This window comes from Triticum dicoccoides, chromosome 5A (genome assembly GCF_002162155.2).
Source record: "Triticum dicoccoides isolate Atlit2015 ecotype Zavitan chromosome 5A, WEW_v2.0, whole genome shotgun sequence".
Lineage (NCBI taxonomy): Eukaryota > Viridiplantae > Streptophyta > Magnoliopsida > Poales > Poaceae > Triticum > Triticum dicoccoides.
This window is the reverse complement of record NC_041388.1, coordinates 65619337-65646471: the sequence shown is the minus strand read 5'-3', so window position 1 is coordinate 65646471 and position 27135 is coordinate 65619337. Positions and strand designations below refer to the sequence as shown.

General features: G+C 43.1%; 5 non-coding genes and 10 pseudogenes across 5 annotated transcripts; all 15 read left to right on the top strand.

The window, feature by feature from the left end:
* Positions 1 to 17766: 17766 nt before the first annotated feature.
* LOC119304597 lies at positions 17767 to 17886 on the top strand (annotated as a pseudogene).
* Positions 17887 to 18250: 364 nt separating this feature from the next.
* On the top strand, positions 18251 to 18369 carry LOC119304690 (annotated as a pseudogene).
* An 837-nt stretch (positions 18370 to 19206) lies between these two features.
* Positions 19207 to 19325, top strand: LOC119304426. The gene has a single exon (XR_005148255.1). It is a non-coding gene; the product is annotated as a 5S ribosomal RNA (ribosomal RNA).
* A 364-nt stretch (positions 19326 to 19689) lies between these two features.
* LOC119304773 lies at positions 19690 to 19808 on the top strand. The gene has a single exon (XR_005148481.1). It is a non-coding gene; the product is annotated as a 5S ribosomal RNA (ribosomal RNA).
* A 361-nt stretch (positions 19809 to 20169) lies between these two features.
* On the top strand, positions 20170 to 20289 carry LOC119304632 (annotated as a pseudogene).
* Positions 20290 to 21608: 1319 nt separating this feature from the next.
* Positions 21609 to 21727, top strand: LOC119304603. The gene has a single exon (XR_005148375.1). It is a non-coding gene; the product is annotated as a 5S ribosomal RNA (ribosomal RNA).
* Positions 21728 to 22089: 362 nt separating this feature from the next.
* LOC119304562 lies at positions 22090 to 22209 on the top strand (annotated as a pseudogene).
* A 364-nt stretch (positions 22210 to 22573) lies between these two features.
* Positions 22574 to 22692, top strand: LOC119304714 (annotated as a pseudogene).
* Positions 22693 to 23528: 836 nt separating this feature from the next.
* LOC119304466 lies at positions 23529 to 23647 on the top strand. The gene has a single exon (XR_005148290.1). It is a non-coding gene; the product is annotated as a 5S ribosomal RNA (ribosomal RNA).
* A 362-nt stretch (positions 23648 to 24009) lies between these two features.
* Positions 24010 to 24129, top strand: LOC119304621 (annotated as a pseudogene).
* Positions 24130 to 24494: 365 nt separating this feature from the next.
* LOC119304755 lies at positions 24495 to 24613 on the top strand (annotated as a pseudogene).
* A 365-nt stretch (positions 24614 to 24978) lies between these two features.
* Positions 24979 to 25097, top strand: LOC119304678 (annotated as a pseudogene).
* An 835-nt stretch (positions 25098 to 25932) lies between these two features.
* On the top strand, positions 25933 to 26051 carry LOC119304424. Its single transcript, XR_005148253.1, has one exon. It is a non-coding gene; the product is annotated as a 5S ribosomal RNA (ribosomal RNA).
* Positions 26052 to 26412: 361 nt separating this feature from the next.
* On the top strand, positions 26413 to 26532 carry LOC119304550 (annotated as a pseudogene).
* Positions 26533 to 26896: 364 nt separating this feature from the next.
* On the top strand, positions 26897 to 27015 carry LOC119304702 (annotated as a pseudogene).
* The last annotated feature ends 120 nt before the right edge of the window (positions 27016 to 27135 follow it).

Below are 27135 nucleotides of genomic sequence, written 5' to 3'. Positions count from 1 at the left end.
ATACCAGGTTAAAAAATTTCTATGCACATTTAACCTTTGTTTTTGAAATCCTTACATAACATTTTTCAAATACAAGTTTAATATTTTTTAAATACATGGTCAACATTTCTTCTATACATATTTTATAATATACTTTTTTGAAATCCTTGATTAACACTTTTCAAATACAAGTTTAACAGTTTAACAATACATGGTCAACATTTTTTTCTATACACATTTAACAATTTTTTTAAAAAGCTTGATTAATATTTTTCAATTACTACCTTAACATTTTTTGATTACATGGTCAATATTTGTTCTATACACATTTAACATCTTTTCAAATGCTTGATTAACATCTTTCAAATACAAGTTTAACATTTTTTAATACATGGTAACATTTTTTCTATACATATTTAACATTTTTCAAATGTTTGTGTTGGTGCAATATCTGCCTACCTTGTGTTTTGGAGATTGTTGACAGAAACAGGTATGGACTAACTTGTTTGCTAGTGCATACATAGAGAAACGGTCCATACACAACCGAAGAATATGCTGTTTCCGGTGCTGAGTTCGAGGAACTTCACCGAAGCACATCTGTGTTGCAGAGAAGAATGAGCTATAGTTGTTGAAGTGATAGAGTCGAGAAGATTGATGAGAAGAAATCGACCCCTCAAAAGTTTAGTGTGGAAGTAAAGCTTTTTGATTCGGTACAGTCGTCCGAAGAAATTGACTGTAGTGATGGAAGTCAAAGACTATATGAACACGTAGCATTCATTTAGTTTTTCTTCTTTCATACTTTTGAGCCATAGGACCTCCGTACTATTAAGAGAGAGATATAGGTTCTCGATGCTTAGATCCACTGTGATGCTTAGCCAGAAACTATGAAAGCTGCGAGAGAAATCTCTTTGATCTCTGAGCAAATACTTGCCAGCAAGAGACCTTGATCTTCTTCGCTGCAAGAGATTTTCTATGGACCGAGGAGTTAGCATTTCTCGCTCAGCAAGAAATGTTACCGTTGTGCTCAAATCCGACCATTGGAATCATGTCGTTCGGCCATTGGCTGAGCCCGATGTCTAATTTGGTTATTTCCCATAAGGGAAGGTTGCGGCTATAAATAGCCACCCCGCTCCAACATTGTCTGTTGGCTGCTCCGCTTGAGATTTCTGAGAAGATTGATTTGAGCAACCCCTCTCTGAGTGATTTGAGTTTAAGATCCACCGAGAGAAAAATTAAGAGCCCAAACTTAGACAGTGGTTTAGCATCACAATAGTTCTGAGTGAGAGTTCTTGCACCTATTACTCTTGAGAGCTGCGCACTCTCTAGACAGATAGGTTTCGGCTTAGAGTGTTGAAGAGTTGTTGTCTTCACCGAGCCTGATCTTCAGCAACCAAGAGTGATTGTGGTTTGCGATGAACGACTGAAGGTTTGGAGATCGCCGACAAGGATCTACCACGAATGAAATCAACCTGAGTCTGATCAGCTCTATGTTGAAGGAGAATACGGTGAAGAGAGTTTATCTTCCGTGTCAAGTCACAACCCCTCCAACCAGACGTAGCCCTTTGGCAGAAGGGTGAACTGGTCTACCAAATCCCTTTGTCGCCATCGAGCACCACTGGTTATTTCTATTCGACCGCATTTCCTTCATTAGTACTTATCTATGCTCTATGCCGATAGATTTCCTGGACTGTCTGTACCGTTTATACCTCATATCGTGTATCTGTTATTCAACATCATCTGTATTTTTTCATTACCATCATGTGCATCTGTTTAACTTGTGTAATCTGTGTGTAGCTATTCATTCAGTTTCTGTTATGTTGTGTCTTGTCCTGCTACATCTGTTTGCCTGTTGCATAACCCTCATTGTTGTTAAACCTGTGATTTATCAAGCTAGTACCGTAGTTAATGCTTTTCTCGAAGAATATGCTTCTAACAAAGAAGACTGATTCAGTATATTTCCTTCAATACTATATTCTGCTGCAGTGATTGGGTTAAGTTTCAAAGCTTTCGAAAGAAAATTCGAATATCCCATTCACCCCCCTCTGGTCGATATACTCTTTGTCCTAACAACTGGTATCAAAGCAGGTTCTCCTTGTCTCTTTTTATTAAAGGTCTAACGTCCTTGGAGTTTTGAGTATGTCGCTTGCAGGTAGATCCTTGCACTCTGAAAGGTTTCCCATCTTTGATGGAAATAACTATCTATACTGGAAGGAACGAATGATAATTAGAATTCAAACTGTCAACTATGATCTGTGGCAGATTGTGGAAGATGGCAACACCATTCAGCAACAAAATGACCTGACTTCCGATGATAAAGCAAATCTGCAGTTGGATGCTCAAGCAAAAGATATCATCTGTGGCAGTTTATCAAAAGACATTTTTCTTCAGTTTCACACACAAAACACAATAAAGCAAATTTGGGACGCTCTCAACAGTGCTCATGAAGAATTTGTCGCTCGATCAGATCCTCACACTAAAATGCTTCGAGCTATGTTCACTGAATTCAAAGGCCTTTGTAAAGAAAGTGCTATGGAACTCACTGATTGATTAACAAACATTGTCGAAAGATTACATCAGCGAGGAGTAACTGATATCACCGATTGAGATGTAGTCAACAAGCTTCTGAGCGCACTTGATGAATCCTTCGATCCTATTGTGTCTGAAATCAAACAAAGACCTGACTATGAAGAGGTTCACTATATTGAGGTAATGACACTTCTGTCTATTTATGAAGAAAAGATGGAGTTGGAAAATGTCAATCATGAATCTTCTTCGGAAAGTGAAGAAGAAATTCTCTCACACTATGGTAGTTCAGAAGAAGAAGAAGAAGAAGAAGAAGAAGATGTCGAAAATCAACACACCATCGCCATAGAACTAGAGATGCTCACTCAAAGGCTAAGTGATCTAAAAAGGCACAGTCTTTATCTCACAAACAATGATGAGCCTGAATAGTCTAGAAGAAGATCTCCTCCGAAAGACATGAATTGCTTCAAGTGCAAGTTATTTGGCCATGTCATCGTTGATTGCCCTGTTCGGGAAGAAAAACCTAGCAGCAGATGGAAATACCTTCACTGTAGTGGTTTTACTCGAATGGGTCGTCATACTAAGCTCTCGAAGAAAATTGCTACATCATCTTCTTCATCGAGACCAGTCACTGACGTGAAAGCCAGAGCAATCATTGAATAGAATATGAAGAGGATGTCTCAGCTAAACAGAGCATATGCGGATTTGACAGTGGAGTGTGAAGAAGAAGCTACTGACACCGAATCAGATGATGAAGAATTCTACAAAAGGATTGGGAGAAGCAATGCCTATGTTGCTATTGAATCATCGAAGAACTTCAGCAAACCAGACACTGATAGTGCTTCAAGTAATGATGATTCAAGCGATGATAAACCAATCACCTTATGTCTCATGGCAAAATCCTCAAAGGATCAGGTATCTGCCAAACACCTAAGATCCATGAATGAATATTCTCCAGAATATATATCTTATGCCAAGCTAGTCAAGATTGCTAAATCTCAACATGATGAACTTGAAATGCTTGAAAGAAATCTCTAGAAACCTGAAGGATTACTGGTCAAAGAGATGGAGAAAAATCAAAAGTTGGTTGAAGAGCAAGATGCTTTTTCGTCAACTATTGATGATCTCACCATTTGATATAACTCACTCTCAGCTGACTACGAGGATTTATCAAATGAACTCCTGAACAGGAATCAAGAACTTGTGTCACTGAAAGGGTCTCATAACGAGCTGGTTTTAGAGAAAGCTTCTCTCTTCGCTGAGCAATCTGTTCAAATTCCTGATGGCTTTGAACCCCCATGCTTGAAATGTCTAGAAAGCAGCAATGCCAATTCGCATGCTGAATCTTCTAATAATGGTACCGAGAATATTGCTACTAATCCCTCTTCCGAGGATTGTGCTGCTATTGCTGAAGAAAATTGCAGGTTAAAGAGCTTACTTGAGACTGGAATGCTGAGGAGCATAAAAGGGCATCAAACCTTATGTTATGTGCTCAAGAAGTCCATTCTTCACAAAAATCCTCAAAAGGAAGGATTGGGCTTCGAAAAGAAACTCAATGTGGATGTACATGTGCCTGTCCGTCGAATGTGGAACGTCCTGAGTTTTTCGTCCGTAGATTTCAAAGTGGGTGGTTTCTCCCTCAGGCTATTTATACCCCCTCTCTAGGTCGCTTCTTCCTCAGTTTCCTCTCTATTCGACCTCTCCTCTCGCACTCCGTCCGAGCCCGAGCTCGAAGCAGCATCAACGTCAAGCCTCGTCGTGCAACTCCAGCAGAGCACCGTCACTGTTGATCGCGCCAATGTGGTAACTCTTCTCTCCCGCGCTGCCGTAGTCGATCTGTCTCGCCAAATTAGGGCATTCAGATCTAGAACTTGCTCTATTCTCTTCCTGTTCTAGGGCAGTTAATTCCGTCGCTTTTACCCTGTGTTATTTTCTTGCGGTAGATCTTCAGGACTCACTAAGTTATGACATGTACTGTTTGCAGTTGTTCCTTGTACTAGTCTCTTGAATCTGGGTGAAAGTGCAATCATGCCCTTACATCATGTTTTGATGTTGATGACAATCTACATGTGGGGGACAAACTATGTTTGTCAAGTAAATCTCAGCTATTAGTCCACGGTTCATCAAAATGTGTGGATCAAGAGCATACGAAGTGATTTTACTCAAGGATGAAGTATCAAAATTGATTACATATTTGTTTTCTTAAGTATAGGATCCCACACTATTAAGAGGGGATCGATAGGGTCAGTTTAAGGCTTGCTCTTGCCACAAACCTCTGTTCCAAATATGCTTTTGTTCCTTCTTTATATTCTTTATATTCTCTGGATGTTTCTGTCTCTGGCCTGCCGGATGTCCGGGCTCCACCCCAGATGTCCGGGCCTCACGCCGGATATCCGGCCAGCAGGCCGGATATCCGGACCTAGCTATCCAGAAAGCATTTGTGATGGTGCTATTTGCCGGATGTCCGGCCCTCTATGCTGGATGTCCGGGCTCTCCTTGCACCCCGGATTTTCAGGCTTCCCTGCCGGATGTCCGGCCTGTGCTATCTAGAGGCCGTTTTAATTTGGTAAACTGGACAGATGTCCGGCCATGTGCCGGATGTCCGGGCTTGGCCCTCGGATGTCCGACCCCTCTGTTTTCTGCTCTGCTTCTGCCTTGTTCTTCGAATGCCTCACCAGGCCAGATGTTTGGCCCCTAGCCCGGATGTCCGGCCTGCCCGTTCACTTACACTACAACGGCCACATTTGTGCTCACATTATATATAGCCCTTCTCCCCCACGGGAGAGGGTTGACCATTCACTTTGAACAAAGCCTAGAACACATTTCACTCACTCTCTCTCTCTCTCTCTCTCTCTCACTCCTCCACACCAGATCTTAGATCCCCAAGGGTTTTGAGAGCATTTGAGAGAAGTTGTCCGATCAAGTGATAGATCCACTCCTTCCCCTTCTTTGCACCAAAGGAATTTGTGATTTGAGCAAGTCTTGAGATTTTCCCATCGTTCGTGTTACTCTTGGAGGTTGGATACTACTAGGCGGTAGGAGTCTTTCGAAGAGGAATCGATCATTGTGATTACCCCCAGAAAAGTTTGTGAGGGTTTGGAGACCACCCCAAGGTCTACCACTAGTGGTTGAGAAACGCCTTCGTGGTGTTGTCTCAAAGAGAGAATAGGGTGAGCCTTCGTGGCGTTGGTGTGCCTTTGTGGTAACATCCACCTCTCTAAACGGTGACGTAGCTTCCCTCCAAGGAAGTGAACATCGGCATACATCCTAGTCTCTCAGAGTTGCGGTTATTCCTAACCCTAACTCCCTACTTGTGGTTACTTGTCTCTTAGCACTTACATATATCATATTGTGATTTCTTACTCATATATTTGTGCCACTTGTTTATCTTGCTTAGCTCTTAGCTTCATACTTGCAATTGTTAGACTCACTTTCATATTCTGCATTATTGCCTAAAATTGCTAAGTAATAATTAAAATTTGTAATTGTACCTATTCACCCCCTCTAGGTCCATCTCGATCCTTTCAATTGGTATCAGAGCCTTGTGCTCTATTCTTGTGGCTTAACCGCCCTAGAGTGAGATGATCCCCGATGGGACTCCCCTTGTTGTAGATCCGAAGAATATGGGTGCGGCTTCCACGGAAGCCAAGTCCTTCACTTCAGAGGATCTGGAATGAGCTCTTGCTAAGAAAAAGGAGGAGCATGATGCCTCTCTTGAGGACTTGGTCCAAATGAGGATAGCCACACTAACCACGATGCTTGCACCACTTTCTGGTGGTGCGACCTTGAGGCCAGCTATGCCTACTCCTTCACTTGGCCAACAATATCCTAGTAATGAACACTCCAGTGTTCCTTGGCTTTATGCAAGACATCAAATAGAGAAACCTAAGTATAGCCCTCAAGGCAAACCTCCTTTACTTGATGACACTACCGATTCTCCTTTGTGGAGAGTTGCTATGCAGGATCATCTTCGATATGGAAATGATGAGATGTTGGAGATCTTGGAGTATGGCTACCAAGCTGTTGACCCGAAGAATCTTACTCCAAGAGAGATATATGACAAAAATCTCAACCACATAGCAACCATGTGCATAATAAGAGGTATGATTGACAAGCAATGGAGACCATACATACATATCACAAGTGCCAAGGAATTATGGGATAGCATTGTGAGGACCAAGACCGGTACCTCCACACTCCGGCTTGCTCAATATGAAATTGCCAAGGGTCAATTGCAAAACTCTTGTATGGAGAAAGGTGAATCTCCCAAGCAACTACTTGAGCATCTCATGACTCTCACCGCCGACATTGAGTCATGTGAATGTGACAAGAATCAAGATGGACTCAACTTGACTAAGTGATTTCTCATGGATAAGTTGCTTCATGCTCTTGATCCATATCATCCCCAAATGGTGTGGGACATAAGAAAACACCATGGATTCAAGGAAATGACTCCAGATGACATCATATCCACTTTCCAACTATTTGAAGAGTCAAAGGCAAATGCCACAAAACATCTTGCCGTGCATGGTACCTCAACATCAAAGATCAATCTTGCATTGAAGGCCAAGCATGTATGTGAAGAAGAGCAACGTGAAGACGAAGAAGATGATGATGATGAGAATGATGATGAGATTGACTCAGGTGAGAGCCCGTCATATGAAGACATTGCTCTCTTTGTCAAGAAGTTTAGTGCGGTAAAATTCAAGGGAAGATTCCAGAAGAAGAAAGTGAGGAAATGCTACAACTGTGAAGAAACCAACCACTTCTCCAATGAGTTCCCTTATGAGAAGAGAGAAGATAAACCAAGGTTTCCCAAGACCTTTCCCAAGAAGAAGTTTCCAAATCCTTTGAACTCCAAGCTCAAGAAGAGAGATGGGAAAACAATGGTTTCTCATGAAGAATCCAATCCGGATGATGTTAGTGGTGTTGCCGAAGTTGCTCAAGATTCTCAAAACACGTTGAGGCTAGTCAACAAGAGTGGTGATGTTGTCACCTACAACTATATGAAAGACTACAAGGGCAACGCTCACAAGTGCCTGATAGCAAAGGCCGTCGTAGAAGATGGAGAGGACCAAAGCTCTCCTGACAAGGTCAAGGTAACCCCACAATCAAACCCTCCTCTTTTCACTCCTCCTACTCCTAGTGATGAGTATGTTGATGCAGAGGATAGTTATGAGGATGATGATATAGATGATCCTATGCTTGCTAAACTAAATAAATTCATGTTCTCCCTCAAAGTAAAGAAGCTCACTATGTTTCGTATGCTTATGGAGATGGTCAGTAAGCACACCATCACCATTAAGGAACTTGAAACCATCATCACCGAGGAAAAGGAGAAATATGAAATCCTTGAGCGGAAAGTCCAATATGAGGAAGCACGAAATGATGAACTATGCTTGAAAAGTGGTGCAAACATTGATGTTCATACTAAAGATCTTACCTCCTTGAAAAAGGCTAATGACTGTTGCAAAGACTTGATGAATGATAAAAGTAAACTTGTGAAGTCTCACGCTTCTCTCTCTAAGGATTGTGAGCTCCTATCCGTGTCCCTAAATACTAAGGAAGAAGAGTTCACCCTTCTTACAAAGAGTTTTGAGACGCTCAAGCTTACTTATCTTGAAACTCTAGCCAAGGCGCACTCTTCTCCTATTATCAATGTTGATGCTTGTACTACTAACTCTAGTAGTGATCTAGCATCTATTCTTGAGGAGATCTATTTCTCAAGGCTCAAATCAAGAAAGGTCTTATGACATGTGCTCAAGGACAAAAGAACCTTAATGAGGTATTGAGCCAACACAATGAGGTGTTTGCCGAAGAGGGGCTTGGGTTTGACCCAAGCACAATCAAGAAGAAGACGTCTTCTCAAAAGTGCACCACCCCTCTAAAAGAAACATTTGTTCGAGAAGGGCAAAAGGAGAAAGGTAAGGTTGTTAATCAGAAGGCCACAAGGGGCATGCCCATTCTCAACAAGCCAAAAGAGTTCATGCCTCCATCCTATGTACTTCGTAAGACTAAGGATGGAGAAGTTTATGCAAAATTTGTTGGCCCTCGAAATGCATTCCGATTCTATGCTATTTGGGTCCCCAAGAACCTTGTGGCTAACTTGAGAGGTCCCATTGCAAAATGGGTGCCTCTAACCAAGTCATAATTGTGTGTAGGTTGCCTTCTCCGGTGGAGTAAAATGGGTGATTGATAGTGGATGTGCCAATCATATGACCGGAGATAGGAAATTGCTCTACGATTTCATTGAAGCTATTCAACCATTTATGAGCATTATGTTTGGTGGAGGATCAAAAGGACAGGTACTCGGGTTGGGCAAGGTGGCTATCACAAATGACATGTCTCTAGCAAATGTCATGCTTGTTCAATCCCTTAAATATCATTTGCTTTCTGTTCGCCAATTGGCTTCTGTTGGTTATGATACACTCTTTGGACTAACGGATGTGAAAGTCTTTAAGAGAGATACTCTCGTAGTGGCCTTTGTTGGATAGTTGGATGGCAACCTTTACACGGTTGATTTCTCGAAAGAGAGCACATTCCATGCAACTTGTCTAATTGCCAAGGCCAACAAGGGGTGGCTATGGCATTGCCGGCTAGCCCATGTCGACATGTGAAATCTTCAAGATCTCTTAAAGGGTAATCACATCCTTGGACTAACCAATGTCTCTTTTGAGAAAGATCGTGTGTGTAGTGCATGCATAGCCGGGAAGCAACATCAATCAAAGCACCCACTGTTGGGGATATGACTATCAGATATGATCCGCCTAGGAGGGGTCGGGTCATCCCTATGGTGGTTCATCTAAATGAAGCCCAAGAGTATATTAAAGATGGCGGTTCAATAGAATAGCTTGTTAAAGGGCCCAAACCCGAAGGTGGCTTAAGGCCCATAAGTGTATACCGCCATGTATATGTAAACTTGTATTGTAAGGCATGAAAGATAAGTCACCGAGCCGGACACATTTGTATGAGCCGGCCGGGACTATGTAGGCTGTGTTGGGTTTCGTAGTAATTTCAAAAAATTTCCTACGCTCACGCAAGATCATGTGATGCATAGCAACGAGAGGGGAGAGTGTTGTCTACGTACCCAACGCAGACCGACTGCGGAAGCGATGACACGACGTAGAGGAAGTAGTCGTACGTCTTCACGATCCAACCGATCAAGCACCGAAACTACGGCACCTCCGAGTTCGAGCACACGTTCAACTCGATGACGATCCCCGGACTCCGATCCAGCAAAGTGTCGGGGAAGAGTTCCGTCAGCACGACGGCGTGGTGACGATCTTGATGAACTACAGCAGCAGGGCTTCGCCTAAACTCCGCTACAGTATTATCGAGGTATATGGTGGCAGGGGGCACCGCACACGGCTAAGGAATAGATCACGTGGATCAACTTGTGTGTTCTAGGGTGCCTCTACCTCAGTATATAAAGGAGCCAAGGGGGGAGAGGGGCGCCGGCCAGGAGGAGGGCGCAGGAGGAGTCCTACTCCTTCCGGGAGTAGGACTCCCCCCCAATCCTATTCCAACTAGGATTCCCCAAGGGGGGAAAGAGGGAGAGGGGTGGCCGGCCACCTCTCCTAGTCCTAATAGGACTAGGGGAAGGGGGGAGGCGCGCAGCCCTTATGGGCAGCCCTTTCACCTTTCCACTAAGGCCCATGAAGGCCCATATGGCTCCCGGGGGGTTCCGGTAACCTCCCGGTAACCCGGTAAAATCCCGATTTCACCCGGAACACTTCCGATGTCCAAACATAGGCTTCCAATATATCAATCTTTACGTCTCGACCATTTCGAGACTCCTCGTCATGTCCGTGATCACATCCGGGACTCTGAACAACCTTCGGTACATCAAAATGCATAAACTCATAATATAACTGTCATCGTAACCTTAAGCGTGCGGACCCTATGGGTTGGAGAACAATGTAGACATGACCGAGACACGTCTCCGGTCAATAACCAATAGCGGGACCTGGATGCCCATATTGGCTCCTACATATTCTACGAAGATCTTTATCGGTCAGTCCGCATAACAACATACGTTGTTCCCTTTGTCATCGGTATGTTACTTGCCCGAGATTTGATCGTCGGCATCCAATACCTAGTTCAATATCATTACCGGCAAGTCTCTTTACTCGTTCCGTAATACATCATCTCACAACTAACATATTAGTTGTAATGCTTGCAAGGCTTATGTGATGTGTATTACTGAGAGGGCCCAGAGATACCTCTCCGACAATCGGAGTGACAAATCCTAATCTCGAAATACGCCAACCCAACATCTACCTTTGGAGACACCTGTAATGCTCCTTTATAATCACCCAGTTACGTTGTGACATTTGGTAGCACCCAAAGTGTTCCTCCGGTAAACGGGAGTTGCATAATCTCATAGTCATAGGAACATGTATAAGTCATGAAGAAGGCAATAGCAACATACTAAACGATCGAGTGCTAAGCTAATGGAATGGGTCATGTCAATCAGATCATTCAACTAATGATGTGACCTCATTAATCAAATAACAACTCATTGTCTATGGTTAGGAAACATAACCATCTTTGATTAACGAGCTAGTCAAGTAGAGGCATACTAGTGACACTCTGTTTGTCTATGTATTCACACATGTATTATGTTTCCGGTTAATACAATTCTAGCATGAATAATAAACATTTATCATGAAATAAGGAAATAAATAATAACTTTATTATTGCCTCTAGGGCATATTTCCTTCAGTCTCCCACTTGCACTAGAGTCAATAATCTAGATCACATCACCATGTGATTAACATCGATAGTTCACATCATCATGTGATTAACACCCATAGTTCACATCGCCATGTGACTAACACCCAAAGGGTTTACTAGATTCAGTGATCTAGTTCACATCGCTATGTGATTAACACCCAAGGAGTACTAAGGTGTGATCATGTTTTGCTTGTGAGAGAATCTTAGTCAACGGGTCTGCCACATTCAGATCCGCATGTATTTTGCAAATTTCTATGTCAACAATGCTCTGCATGGAGCTACTCTAGATAATTGCTCCCACTTTCAATATGTATCTAGACCGAGACTTAGAGTCATCTAGATTAGTGTCAAACTTGCATCGGCGTAACCATTTACGACGAACCTTTTTTCACTTCCATAATCGAGAAACATATCCTTATTCCACTAAGGATAATTTTGACCGCTGTCCAGTGATCTACTCCTAGATCACTATTGTACTCCCTTGCCAAACTCAGTGGTAGGGCATACAATAGATCTGGTATACAGCATGGCATACTTTATAGAACCTATGACTGAGGCATACGGAATGACTTTCATTCTCTTTATATCTTCTACCGTGGTCGGGCTTTGAGTCTTACTCAACTTCACACCTTGTAACACAGGCAAGAACTCTTTCTTTGACTGTTCCATTTTGAACTATTTCAAAATCTTGTCAAGGTATGTACTCATTGAAAAAACTTATCAAGCGTCTTGATCTATCTCTATAGATCTTGAAGCTCAATATGTAAGCAGCTTCACCGAAGTCTTTCTTTGAAAAACTCCTTTCAAACACTCCTTTTATGTTTTACAGAATAATTCTACATTGTTTCCGATCAACAATATGTCATTCACATATACTTATCAGAAATGCTGTAGTGCTCCCACTCACTTTCTCGTAAATACAGGCTTCACCGCAAGTCTGTATAAAACTATATGCTTTGATCAACTCATCAAAGCGTATATTCCAACTCCGAGATGCTTGCACCAGTCCACAGATGGATCGCTGGAGTTTGCACATTTTGTTAGCACCTTTTGGATTGACAAAACCTTCTGGTTGCATCGTATACAACTCTTCTTTAGTAAATCCATTAAGGAATGCAGTTTTGTTTATCCATTTGCCAGATTTCATAAAACGCGGCAATTGCTAACATGATTTGGACAGACTTAAGCATAGATACGAGTGAGAAACTCTCATCGTAGTCAACACCTTGAACTTGTCGAAAACCTTTTGCGACAATTCTAGCTTTGTAGATAGTAACACTACTATCAGCGTCTGTCTTCCTCTTGAAGATCCATTTATTCTCAATTGCTTGCCGGTCATCGGGCAAGTCAACCAAAGTCCATACTTTGTTCTCATACATGGATCCCATCTCAGATTTCATGGCTTCAAGCCACTTTGCGGAATCTGGGCTCACCATCGCTTCTTCATAGTTCGTAGGTTCATCATGATCTAGTAGCATGACTTCCAGAACAGGATTACCATACCACTCTGGTGCGGATCTTACTCTGGTTGATCTACGAGGTTCAGTAGTATCTTGATCTGAAGTTTCATGATCATTATCATTAGCTTCCTCACTAACTGGTGTAGGTGTCACTGAAACAGTTTTCTGTGATGAACTACTTTCCAGTAAGGGAGCAGGTACAGTTACCTCGTCAAGTTCTACTTTCCTCCCACTCACTTCTTTCGAGAGAAACTCCTTCTCTAGAAAGGATCCATTCTTAGCAACAAATGGCTTGCCTTCGGATCTGTGATAGAAGGTGTACCCAACAGTTTCCTTTGGGTATCTTATGAAGACATATTTCTCCGATTTGGGTTTGAGCTTATCAGGTTGAAGCTTTTTTACATAAGCATCGCAGCCCCAAACTTTAAGAAACGACAGCTTAGGTTTCTTGCCAAACCATAGTTCACACGGTGTCATCTCAACGGATTTAGATGGTGCCCTATTTAACGTGAATGCAGCTGTCTCTAATGCATAACCCCAAAAACGATAGTGGTAGATCGGTAAGAGACATCATAGATTGCACTATATCCAATAAAGTACGATTATGACGTTCGGACACACCATTATGCTGTGGTGTTCCATGTGGCATGAGTTTGTGAAACTATTCCACATTGTTTTAATTGAAGACCAAACTCGTAACTCAAATATTTTACCTCTGCGATCATATCGTAGAAACTTTTATTTTCTTGTCACGATGATTTTCCACTTCACTCTGAAATTCTTTGAACTGTTCAAATGTTTCAGACTTATGTTTCATCAAGTAGATATCCCCATATCTGCTCAAATCATCTGTGAAGGTCAGAAAATAATGATACCTGCTGCAAGCCTTAATATTCATCGGACCACATACATCAGTATGTATGATCTCCAACAAATCTGTTGCTTGCTTCATTGTTCCGGAGAACGGCGTTTTAGTCATCTTGCCCAAAAGGCATGGTTCGCAAGCATCAAGTGATTCATAATCAAGTGATTCCAAAATCCCATCAGCATGGAGTTTCTTCATGCGCTTTACACCAATATGACCTAAACGGCAGTGCTACAAATAAGTTGCACTATCATTATTAATTTTGCATCTTTTGGTTTCAATATTATGATTATGTGTATCACCACGATCGAGATCCAACGAACTATTTTCATTGGGTGTGTAACCATATAAGGTTTTATTCATGTAAACAGAACAACAATTTATTCTCTTACTTAAATGAATAACTGTATTACAATAAACATGATCAAATCATATTCATGCTCAACGCAAACACCAAATAACACTTATTCAGGTTCAACACTAATCCCGAAAGATAGGGAGTGTGCGATGATGATCATATCAATCTTGGAACCACTTCCAACACACATCGTCACTTCACCCTTAACTAGTCTCTGTTTATTCTACAACTCCCGTTTCGAGTTACTAATCTTAGCAATTGAACTAGTATCAAATACTGAGGGGTTGCTATAAACACCAGTAAAGTACACATTAATAACATGTATATCAAATATACTTATGTTCACTTTGCCATCCTTCTTATCTGCCAATCACTTGGGGTAGTTCCGCTTCCAGTGACCAGTCCCTTTGCAGTAGAAACACTTAGTCTCAGGCTTAGGACCAGACTTGGGCTTCTTCACTTGAGCAGCAACTTGCTTGCTATTCTTCTTGAAGTTCCCCTTCTTCCCTCTGCCCTTTTCTTGAAACTAGTGGTCTTGTCTACCATCAACACTTGATGTTTTTCTCGATTTCTACCTTCGTCAATTTCCGCATTACGAAGAGCTTGGGAATCATTTCCGTTATCCCTTGCATATCATAGTTCATCACGAAGTTCTACTAACTTGGTGATGGTGACTAGAGAATTCTGTCAATCACTATCTTATCTGGAAGATTAACTCCCACTTGATTCAAGCGATTGTAGTACTCAGACAATCTGGGCACATGCTCACTAGTTGAGCGATTCTCCTCCATCTTTTAGCTATAGAACTTGTTGGAGACTTCATATCTCTCAACTCGGGTATTTGCTTGAAATATTAACTTCAACTCCTGGAACATCTCATATGCTCCATGACGTTCAAAACGTCTTTGAAGGCCCGATTCTAAGCCATTAAGCATGGTGCACTAAACTATCAAGTAGTCATCATATTGAGCTAGCCAAACATTCATAATGTCTGCATCTGCTCCTGCAATAGGCCCGTCACCTAGCGGTGCATCAAGGACATAATTCTTCTGTGCAGCAATGAGGATAAACCTCAGATCACGGATCCAATCCGCATCATTGCTACTAACATCTTTCAACACAATTTTCTCTAGGAACATATCAAAATAAGCATATGAAAGCAACAACGTGAGCTATTGATCTACAACATAGATATGCTAATACTACCAGGACTAAGTTCATGATAAATTAAAGTTCAATTAATCATATTACATAAGAACTCCCACTTAGATAGACATCCCTCTAATCTTCTAAGTGATTACGTGATCCAAATCAACTAAACCATGACCGATCATCACGCGAGATGGAGTAGTTTTCAATGGTGAACATCGTTTATGTTGATCATATCTACTATATGATTCACGCTCGACCTTTCGGTCTCCGTGATCCGAGGCCATATCTGCATATGCTAGGCTCGTCAAGTTTAACCTGAGTATTCTGCATGTGCAAAACTGGCTTGCACCCGTTGTAGATGGACGTAGAGCTTATCACACCCGATCATCACATGGTGTCTGGGCACGACGAACTTTGGCAACGGTGCATACTCAGGGAGAACACTTCTTGATAATTTAGTGAGAGATCATCTTATAATGCTACCGTCAATCAAAGCAAGATAAGATGCATAAAAAGATAAACATCACATGCAATCAATATAAGTGATATGATATGGCCATCATCATCTTGTGCTTGTGATCTCCATCTCCGAAGCACCGTCATGATCACCATCGTCACCGGCGCGACACCTTGATCTCCATCGTAGCATCGTTGTCGTCTCGCCAATCTTATGCTTCCACGACTATCACTACCGTTTAGTAATAAAGTAAAGCATTACATCGCGATTGCATTGCATACAATAAAGCGACAACCATATGGCTCCTGCCAGTTGCCGATAACTTGGTTACAAAACATGATCATCTCATACAATAAAATTTAGCATCATGCCTTGACCATATCACATCACAACATGCCCTGCAAAAACAAGTTAGACGTCCTCTACTTTGTTGTTGCATGTTTTACGTGGCTGCTACGGGCTTAAGTAAGAACCAATCTCACCTACGCATCAAAACCACAACGATAGTTTGTCAAATAGACTCCGTTTTAACCTTCGCAAGGACCGGGCGTAGCCATACTTGGTTCAACTAAAGTTGGAGAGACAGTCGCCCGCAAGCCACCTGTGTGCAAAGCACATCGGGAGAACCGGTCTCGCGTAAGCGTACGCCTAATGTTGGTCCGGGTCGTCTCGTCCAACAATACCGCCGAACCAAAGTATGACATGCTGGTAGGCAGTATGACTTGTATCGTCCACAACTCACTTGTGTTCTACTCGTGCAAATAACATCAACATAAATAACCTAGGCTCTGATACCACTGTTGGGTTTCGTAGTAATTTCAAAAAATTTCCTACGCTCACGCAAGATCATGTGATGCATAGCAACGAGAGGGGAGAGTGCTGTCTACGTACCCAACAAAGACCGACTGCAGAAGCGATGACACGACGTAGAGGAAGTAGTCGTACGTCTTCACGATCCAACCGATCAAGCACCGAAACTACTGCACCTCCGAGTTCGAGCACATGTTCAGCTCGATGTATAGAATGCCTCCTCAAGAGTTGGAAGAATTGAAGAAGCAGATAAGAGAATTGCAGGCACAAGGATTTGTTCACCCAAGTTCATCACCTTGGGGAGCTCCAGTTTTGTTTGTGGAGAAGAAGGATGGGACCTTGAGGATGTGTGTTGATTATCGTTCTTTGAATGAGGTAACCATTAAGAATAAATATCCTTTGCCTATGATAAATGATCTGTTTGACCAGTTGGAGGGAGCTACTGTGTTTTCTAAGATTGATCTTCGTTCTGGTTATCATCAATTGAAGATTCGTGAGCAAGATATTCCAAAGACCGCTTTTACTACGAGGTTTGTAACATCCCAATTTTCGTAAATTAGGATGTTATTAGGTCATTCATATGCATATCATATTTTTATTGCATTATTTGTTTTTCTGCAATATTCGAATCATTATGCAACTCAAGGCAAGTTATTGGAGTGGAGATAACATGACTTCTCCCCTGTTAAAAATGTTCATAATGTGCAGAATATTATTTTTAGTTCATTTGATATGTTCTGGTAATTTTTTTGCAATCACCAAAATATTTTATTTGCGTGTTATTTTACTGTTTGTGTGGCCTTTTGCATCAAAATGAATTTCTAAAATTGCATTAGGTGAGGAACTAGTGTTCCTGTAGTTTATATTACTAGTACACATTTTACCGTGTGTGCTAGCGAGCTGGATCTAGGGACTAGCACGGTAAGCACAGAGACTCAAATCCTTCGAGGTTTGGTCGTTACACCTCCTGGGAAGTCCTTGTGTTGCATTCCCTTTATAATTATTATTTTGCGCCCCATGAGAAACAAAACATAATTATTTTTTTGCGCCTCGTGAGAAACAGAACGTAATTATTTTTTTGCGCCTCGTGAGAAACAGAACGCACGTGCGTGATACATATTTACCCCGTTATCTTATTTTTGATGTTTGCGATATGTTTTAGCTCGCAGCTCATTACTCACGCGTCTAGGGGGAGTTGGGGTGCGAAAAGCGTGTTCTGAAAGGGGTGTAAAATACGTGTTGCTGCGGTATAGAGGGAGGGTGGAAACCGTGGTAAACTTGTCACCGTAGTTGAGCGAGAGAGTAAGTAGTATAGGGCATTATCCATTATTAGGCAACAGTTGTAATGGTACTAAGAATGTACAGCCATCTTTGTAGCATACCTGGGAGTGGGAAGCATAAGCGATGAAGCCGGGGGTAACATGTCAGATTCGATCATACCAGCACTGGAGCACTGGATCCCATCAGAACTCCGAAGTTAGCGTTCTCGGGCGAGAGTAGTACTAGGACGGGTGACCTCCTAGGAAGTCCTCGTGTGTTGCATTCCCTTTTTAATTATTATTTTTCGCTCATGACAAACAGAACGCACGTGCGCGATATATATTAACCCCGTTATCTTTATTTTTACGTTTGCGTTATGTTTTAGCTCGCATCTCATTTCTCATGCGTCTAGGGGAAGTTGGGGCGCGAAAAGTGTGTTCTAAAAGGGGTGTAAAATACGTGTTGCTGTGGTATAGAGGGAGGGGTGGAAACCATGGTAAACTCGTCTCCATAGTTCAGTGAGAGAGTAAGTAGTATATGGAATTATCCATTATTAGGCGAAGGTTGTAATAGTAGTAAGAATGTACAGCCGTCTTTGTAGCCGAACTGGGAGTGGGAAGCATAAGCGATGAAGCCGATGGTAACATGTCAGATGCGACCATACCAGTACTGAAGCACTAGATCCCGTCAGAACTGTGAAGATAGCGTTTTGGGCGAGAGTAGTACTAGGACGGGTGACCTCCTAGGAAGTCCTCGTGTGTTGCATTCCCTTTTTAATTATTTTTTTGTGCCTCGTGAGAAACAGAACGCAATTATTTTTTGCGCCTCGTCAGAAATAGAACGCACGTGCGTGATATATATTAACCCCGTTATCTTATTTTTGACGTTTGCTGTATGTTTTAGCTCGCAGCTCATTACTCACGCATCTAGGGGGGTTGGGGTGCAAAAAGCGCGTTCTGAAAGGGGTGTAAAATACGTGTTGCTGCGGTATAGAGGGAGGGGTGGAAACCATGGTAAACTTGTCTCCGTAGTTGAGCGAGAGAGTAAGTAGTATAGGGCATTATCCATTATTAGGCAACGGTGGTAATGGTAGTAAGAATGTACAGCCATCTTTGTAGCGGACCTGGGAGTGGGAAGCATAAGGGATGAAGCCGGGGGTAATATGTTGGATGCGATCATACCAGCACTAAAGCACCGGATCCCATCAGAACTCCGAAGGGAAGTTCTTGTGTTGCATTCCCTTTTTAATTATGATGATGCACCTCCTGAGAAACCGAACGCACGTGCACAATATATATTAACACCGTTATCTTATTTTGGACGTTTGCGATATGTTCTACCTCGCAGTTCATTACTCACGCATCTAGGGGGAGTTGGGGCGCGAAAAACGCTTTCTGAAAGGGGTGTAAAATATGTTTTGCTGCGGTATAGAGAGAGGGATGGAAACCGTGGTAAACTTGCCTCCGTAGTTGAGCGAGAGACTAAGTAGTATAGGGCATTATCCATTATTAGGAAACGGTTGTAATGGTAGTAAGAATGTACAACCGTCTTTGTAACGGACCTGGGAGTGGGAAGCATAAGGGATGAAGCAGGGGGGTAACATGCCGGATGCGATCATAACAGCACTAAAGCACCGGATTCCATCAGAACTCTGAAGTTAAGCATGCTTGGGTGAGAGTAGTACTAGGATGGGTGACCTCGTGGGAAATCCTCATGTTGCATTCCCTTTTTAATTATTTTCTTGTGCCTCGTGAGAAACAGAACGCCGTGCACGATATATATTAACCCCGTTATCTTATTTTTGATGTTTGCGATATGTTCTACCTCGCAGTTCATTACTCACGCATCTAGGGGTAGTTGGGGCGCGAAAAATGCTTTCTGAAAGGGGTGTAAAATATGTGTTGCTGCGGTATAGAGCGAGGGATGGAAACCGTGGTAAACTCGCCTCCGTAGTTGAGCGAGAGACTAAGTAGTATAGGGCATTATCCATTATTAGGAAATGGTTGTAATGGTAGTAAGAATGTACAACCGTCTTTGTAGCGGACCTGGGAGTGGGAAACATAAGGGATGAAGCAGGGGGTAACATGCCGGATGCGATCATACCAGCACTAAAGCACCGGATTCCATCAGAACTCTGAAGTTAAGCATGCTTGGGTGAGAGTAGTACTAGGATGGGTGACCTCGTGGGAAATCCTCGTGTTGCATTCCCTTTTTAATTATTTTCTTGTGCCTCGTGAGAAACAGAACGCCGTGCACGATATATATTAACCCCGTTATCTTATTTTTGATGTTTGCGATTTTTTAGCTCGCAGCTCATTACTCATGCGTCTAGGGGAGTTGGGGCGCGAAAAGCACGTTCCGAAAGGGGTGTAAAATACGTGTTGCCGATGTATAGAGGGAGGGGTGGAAACCGTGGTAAACTCGTCTCCGTAGTTCAGCGAGAGAGTTAGTAGTATAGGGCATTATCCATTATTAGGCAACAGTTGTAATGGTAGTAAGAATGTACATCCATCTTTGTAGCAGACCTTGGAGTGGGAAGCATAAGCGATGAAGCCGGTGGTAACATGTCAGATTCGATCATACCAGCACTAGAGCACTGGATCCCATCAGAACTTCAAAGTTAGCGTTCTTGGGCGAGAGTAGTACTAGGACGGGTGACCTCCTAGGAAGTCCTCGTGTGTTGCATTCCCTTTTTAATTATTATTTTTCACCTCATGAGAAACAGAACGCACGTGCGCGATATATATTAACCCCGTTATCTTTATTTTTACGTTTGCGTTATGTTTTAGCTCGCATCTCATTTCTCACGCGTCTAGGAGAAGTTGGGGCGCGAAAAGTGTGTTCTAAAAGGGGTGTAAAATACGTGTTGCTGCGGTATAGAGGGAGGGGTGGAAACCGTGGTAAACTCGTCTCCGTAGTTGAGCCAGAGAGTAAGTAGTATATGGAATTATTCATTATTAGGCGAAGGTTGTAATAGTAGTAAGAATGTACAGCCGTCTTTGAAGCAGACCTGGGAGTGGGAAGCATAAGCGATGAAGCCGGTGGTAACATGTCAGATGCGATCATACCAGTACTGAAGCACTAGATCCCATCAGAACTGCGAAGATAGCGTTTTGGGAGAGAGTAGTACTAGGACGGGTGACCTCCTAGGAAGTCCTCGTGTGTTGCATTCCCTTTTTAATTATTTTTTTGTGCCTCGTGAGAAACAGAACACAATTATTTTGCGCCTCATCAGAAACAGAACGCACGTGCGTGATATATATTAAACCCGTTATCTTATTTTTGATGTTTGTTGTATGTTTTAGCTCGCAGCTCATTACTCACGCATCTAGGGGGGTTGGGGGTGCAAAAAGCGCGTTCTGAAAGGGGTGTAGAATACGTGTTGCTGCGGTATATAGGGAGGGGTGGAAACCGTGGTAAACTTGTCTCCATAGTTGAGCGAGAGAGTAAGTAGTATAGGGCATTATCCATTATTAGGCAATGGTTGTAATGGTAGTAAGAATGTACAACCATCTTTGTAGCGGACCTGGGAGTGGGAAGCATAAGGGATGAAGCCGGGGGTAATATGTCGGATGCGATCATGCCAGCAGTAAAGCACCGGATCCCATCAGAACTCCGAAGGGAAGTCCTTGTGTTGCATTCCCTTTTTAATTATGATTATGCACCTTGTGAGAAAGCGAATGCACGTGCGCGATATATATTAACACTGTTAGCTTATTTTGGACGTTTGCGATATGTTCTACCTCGCAGTTCATTACTCACGCATCTAGGGGTAGTTGGGGCGCGAAAAACGCTTTCTGAAAGGGGTGTAAAATACGTGTTGCTGTGGTATAGAGCGGGGGATGGAAACCGTGGTAAACTCGCCTCCGTAGTTGAGCGAGAGACTAAGTAGTATAGGGCATTATCCATTATTAGGCAACGGTTGTAATGGTAGTAAGAATGTACAACCGTCTTTGTAGCGGACCTGGGAGTGGGAAGCATAAGGGATGAAGCAGGGGGTAACATGCCGGATGCGATCATACCAGCACTAAAGCACCGGATTCCATCAGAACTCCGAAGTTAAGCATGCTTGGGTGAGAGTAGTACTAGGATGGGTGACCTCGTGGGAAATCCTTGTGTTGCATTCCCTTTTTAATTATTTTCTTGTGCCTCATGAGAAACAGAATGCCGTGCACGATATATATTAACCCCGTTATCTTATTTTCGATGTTTGTGATTTTTTTAGCTCGCAGCTCATTACTCATGCGTCCAGGGGAGTTGGGGCGCGAAAAGCACGTTCCGAAAGGGGTGTAAAATACGTGTTGCCGATGTATAGATGGAGGGGTGGAAACCGTGGTAAACTCGTCTCCGTAGTTCAGCGAGAGAGTAAGTAGTATAGGGCATTATCCATTATTAGGCAACAGTTGTAATGGTAGTAAGAATGTACAGCCATCTTTGTAGCAGACCTGGGACTGGGAAGCATAAGCGATGAAGCCGGGGGTAACATGTCAGATTCGATCATACCAGCACTGGAGCACTGGATCCCATCAGAACTCCGAAGTTAGCGTTCTTGGGCGAGAGTAGTACTAGGATGGGTGACCTCCTAGGAAGTCCTCGTGTGTTGCATTCCCTTTTTAATTATTATTTTTCGCCTCATGAGAAACAGAACGCACGTGCGCGATATATATTAACCCCGTTATCTTTATTTTTATGTTTGCGTTATGTTTTAGCTCGCATCTCATTTCTCACGCGTCTAGGGAAGTTGGGGCGCGAAAAGTGTGTTCTAAAAGGGGTGTAAAATACGTGTTGCTGCGGTATAGAGGGAGGGGTGGAAACCATGGTAAACTCGTCTCCGTAGTTCAGTGAGAGAGTAAGTAGTATATGGAATTATCCATTATTAGGCGAAGGTTGTAATAGTAGTAAGAATGTACAGCCGTCTTTGTAGCAGAACTGGGAGTGGGAAGCATAAGCGATGAAGCCGATGGTAACATGTCAGATGCGATCATACCAGTACTGAAGCACTAGATCCCGTCAGAACTGTGAAGATAGCGTTTTGGGCGAGAGTAGTACTAGGACGGGTGACCTCCTAGGAAGTCCTCGTGTGTTGCATTCCCTTTTTAATTATTTTTTTGCGCCTCGTGAGAAACAGAACGCAATTATTTTTGGCGCCTCGTCAGAAATAGAATGCAAATGCGTGATATATATTAACCTCGTTATCTTATATTTGACGTTTGCTGTATGTTTTAGCTCGCAGCTCATTACTCACGCATCTAGGGGGGTTGGGGTGCAAAAAGCATGTTCTGAAAGGGGTGTAAAATACGTGTTGCTGCGGTATAGAGGGAGGGGTGGAAACCGTGGTAAACTTGTCTCCGTAGTTGAGCGTGAGAGTAAGTAGTATAGGGCATTATCCATTATTAGGCAACGGTTGTAATGGTAGGAAGAATGTACAGCCATCTTTGTAGCGGACTTGGGAGTGGGAAGCATAAGGGATGAAGCCGGGGGTAATATGTCGGATGCGATCATACTAGCACTAAAGCACCGGATCCCATCAGAACTCCGAAGGCAAGTCCTTGTGTTGCATTCCCTTTTTAATTATGATTATGCAACTCGTGAGAAACCGAACACACGTGCGCGATATATATTAACAGCGTTATCTTATTTTGGACGTTTGCGATATGTTCTACCTCGCAGTTCATTACTCACGCATCTAGGGGGAGTTGGGGTGCGAAAAACGCTTTCTGAAAGGGCTGTAAAATATGTGTTGCTATGGCATAGAGCGAGGGATGGAAACCGTGGTAAACTCGCCTCCGTAGTTGAGCGAGAGACTAAGTAGTATAGGGCATTATCCATTATTAGGCAACGGTTGAAATGGTAGTAAGAATGTACAACCGTCTTTGTAGCGGACCTGGGAGTGGGAAGCATAAGGGATGAAGCAGGGGGTAACATGCCGGATGCGATCATACCAGCACTAAAGCACCGGATTCCATCAGAATTCTGAAGTTAAACATGCTTGGGTGAGAGTAGTACTAGGATGGGTGACCTCGTGGGAAATCCTTGTGTTGCATTCCCTCTTTAATTATTTTCTTGTGCCTCGTGAGAAACAGAACGCCGTGCACGACATATATTAACCCCGTTATCTTATTTTTGATGTTTGCGATTTTTTTAGCTCGCAGCTCATTACTCATGCGTCTAGGGGAGTTGGGGCGCGAAAAGCACGTTCCGAAAGGGGTATAAAATACGTGTTGGCGCTGTATCGAGGGAGGGGTGGAAACCATGGTAAACTCTTCTCCGTAGTTCAACGAGAGAGTAAGTAGTATAGGGCATTATCCATTATTAGGCAACAGTTTTAATGGTAGTAAGAATGTACAGCCATCTTTGTAGCAGACCTGGGACTGGGAAGCATAAGCGATGAAGCCGGGGGTAACATGTCAGATTCGATCATACCAGCACTGGAGCACCGGATCCCATCAGAACTCCGAAGTTAGTGTTCTTGGGCAAGAGTAGTACTAGGACGGGTGACCTCCTAGGAAGTCCTCGTGTGTTGCATTCCCTTTTTAATTATTATTTTTCGCCTCATGAGAAACAGAACGCACGTGCGCGATATATATTAACCCCGTTATCTTTATTTTTACGTTTGCGTTATGTTTTAGCTCGCATCTCATTTCTCACGCGTCTAGGGGAAGTTGGGGCGCGAAAAGTGTGTTCTAAAAGGGGTGTAAAATACGTGTTGCTGCGGTGTAGAGGGAGGGGTGGAAACCGTGGTAAACTCGTCTCCGTAGTTGAGCGAGAGAGTAAGTAGTATATGGAATTATCCATTATTAGGCGAAGGTTGTAATAGTAGTCAGAATGTACAGCCGTCTTTGTAGCAGACATGGGAGTGGGAAGCATAAGCGATGAAGCCGGTGGTAACATGTCAGATGCGATCATACCAGTACTGAAGCACTAGATCCCATCAGAACTGTGAAGATAGCGTTTTGGGCGACAGTAGTACTAGGACGGGTGACCTCCTAGGAAGTCCTCGTGTGTTGCATTCCCTTTTTAATTATTATTTTTCGCCTCATGAGAAACAGAACGCACGTGCGCGATATATATTATCCCCGTTATCTTTATTTTTATGTTTGCGTTATGTTTTAGCTCGCATCTCATTTCTCACGCGTCTAGGGGAAGTTGGGGCGTGAAAAGTGTGTTCTAAAAGGGGTGTAAAATACGTGTTGCTGCGGTATAGAGGGAGGGGTGAAAACCGTGGTAAACTCGTCTCCGTAGTTGAGCGAGAGAGTAAGTAGTATATGGAATTATCCATTATTAGGCGAAGGTTGTAATAGTAGTAAGAATGTACAGCCGTCTTTGTAGCAGACCTGGGAGTGGGAAGCATAAGCGATGAAGCCGGTGGTAACATGTCAGATGCGATCATACCAGTACTGAAGCACTAGATCCCATCAGAACTGCGAAGATAGCGTTTTGGGCGAGAGTAGTACTAGGATGGGTGACCTCCTAGGAAGTCCTCGTGTGTTGCATTCCCTTTTTAATTATTTTTTTGTGCCTCGTGAGAAACAGAACACAATTATTTTTTGCGCCTCGTCAGAAACAGAACGCACGTACGTGATATATATTAACCCCGTTATCTTATTTTTGACGTTTGCTGTATGTTTTAGCTCGCAGCTCATTACTCACGCATCTAGGGGGTTGGGGTGCAAAAAGCGCGTTCTGAAAGGGGTGTAAAATACGTGTTCCTGCGGTATAGAGGGAGGGGTGGAAACCGTGGTAAACTTGTCTCCGTAGTTGAGCGAGAGAGTAAGTAGTATAGGGCATTATCCATTATTAGGCAATGGTTGTAATGGTAGTAAGAATGTACAGCCATCTTTGTAGCGGACCTGGGAGTGGGAAGCATAAGGGATGAAGCCGGGGGTAATATGTCGGATGCGATCATGCCAGCAGTAAAGCACCGGATCCCATCAGAACTCCGAAGGGAAGTCCTTGTGTTGCATTCCCTTTTTAATTATGATTATGCACCTTGTGAGAAAGCGAATGCACGTGCGCGATATATATTAACACTGTTAGCTTATTTTGGACGTTTGCGATATGTTCTACCTCGTAGTTCATTACTCACGCATCTAGGGGTAGTTGGGGCGCGAAAAACGCTTTCTGAAAGGGGTGTAAAATACGTGTTGCTGTGGTATAGAGCGGGGGATGGAAACCGTGGTAAACTCGCCTCCGTAGTTGAGCGAGAGACTAAGTAGTATAGGGCATTATCCATTATTAGGCAACGGTTGTAATGGTAGTAAGAATGTACAACGGTCTTTGTAGCGGACCTGGGAGTGGGAAGCATAAGGGATGAAGCAGGGGGTAACATGCCGGATGCGATCATACCAGCACTAAAGCACCGGATTCCATCAGAACTCTGAAGTTAAGCATGCTTGGGTGAGAGTAGTACTAGGATGGGTGACCTCGTGGGAAATCCTTGTGTTGCATTCCCTTTTTAATTATTTTCTTGTGCCTCATGAGAAACAGAATGCCGTGCACGATATATATTAACCCCGTTATCTTATTTTCGATGTTTGTGATTTTTTAGCTCGCAGCTCATTACTCATGCGTCTAGGGGAGTTGGGGCGCGAAAAGCACGTTCCGAAAGGGGTGTAAAATACATGTTGCCGCTGTATAGAGGGAGGGGTGGAAACCGTGGTAAACTCGTCTCCGTAGTTCAGCGAGAGAGTAAGTAGTATAGGGCATTATCCATTATTAGGCAACAATTGTAATGGTAGTAAGAATGTACAGCCATCTTTGTAGCAGACCTGGGACTGGGAAGCATAAGCGATGAAGCCGGGGGTAACATGTCAGATTCGATCATACCAGCACTGGAGCACTGGATCCCATCAGAACTCCGAAGTTAGCGTTCTTGGGCGAGAGTAGTACTAGGATGGGTGACCTCCTAGGAAGTCCTCGTGTGTTGCATTCCCTTTTTAATTATTATTTTTTGCCTCATGAGAAACAGAACGCACGTGCGCGATATATATTAACCCCGTTATCTTTATTTTTATGTTTGCGTTATGTTTTAGCTCGCATCTCATTTCTCACGCGTCTAGGGAAGTTGGGGCGCGAAAAGTGTGTTCTAAAAGGGGTGTAAAATACGTGTTGCTGCGGTATAGAGGGAGGGGTGGAAACCATGGTAAACTCGTCTCCGTAGTTCAGTGAGAGAGTAAGTAGTATATGGAATTATCCATTATTAGGCGAAGGTTGTAATAGTAGTAAGAATGTACAGCCGTCTTTGTAGCAGAACTGGGAGTGGGAAGCATAAGCGATGAAGCCGATGGTAACATGTCAGATGCGATCATACCAGTACTGAAGCACTAGATCCCGTCAGAACTGTGAAGATAGCGTTTTGGGCGAGAGTAGTACTAGGACGGGTGACCTCCTAGGAAGTCCTCGTGTGTTGCATTCCCTTTTTAATTATTTTTTTATGCCTCGTGAGAAACAGAACACAATTATTTTTCGCGCCTCGTCAGAAATAGAATGCACATGCGTGATATATATTAACCTCGTTATCTTATTTTTGACGTTT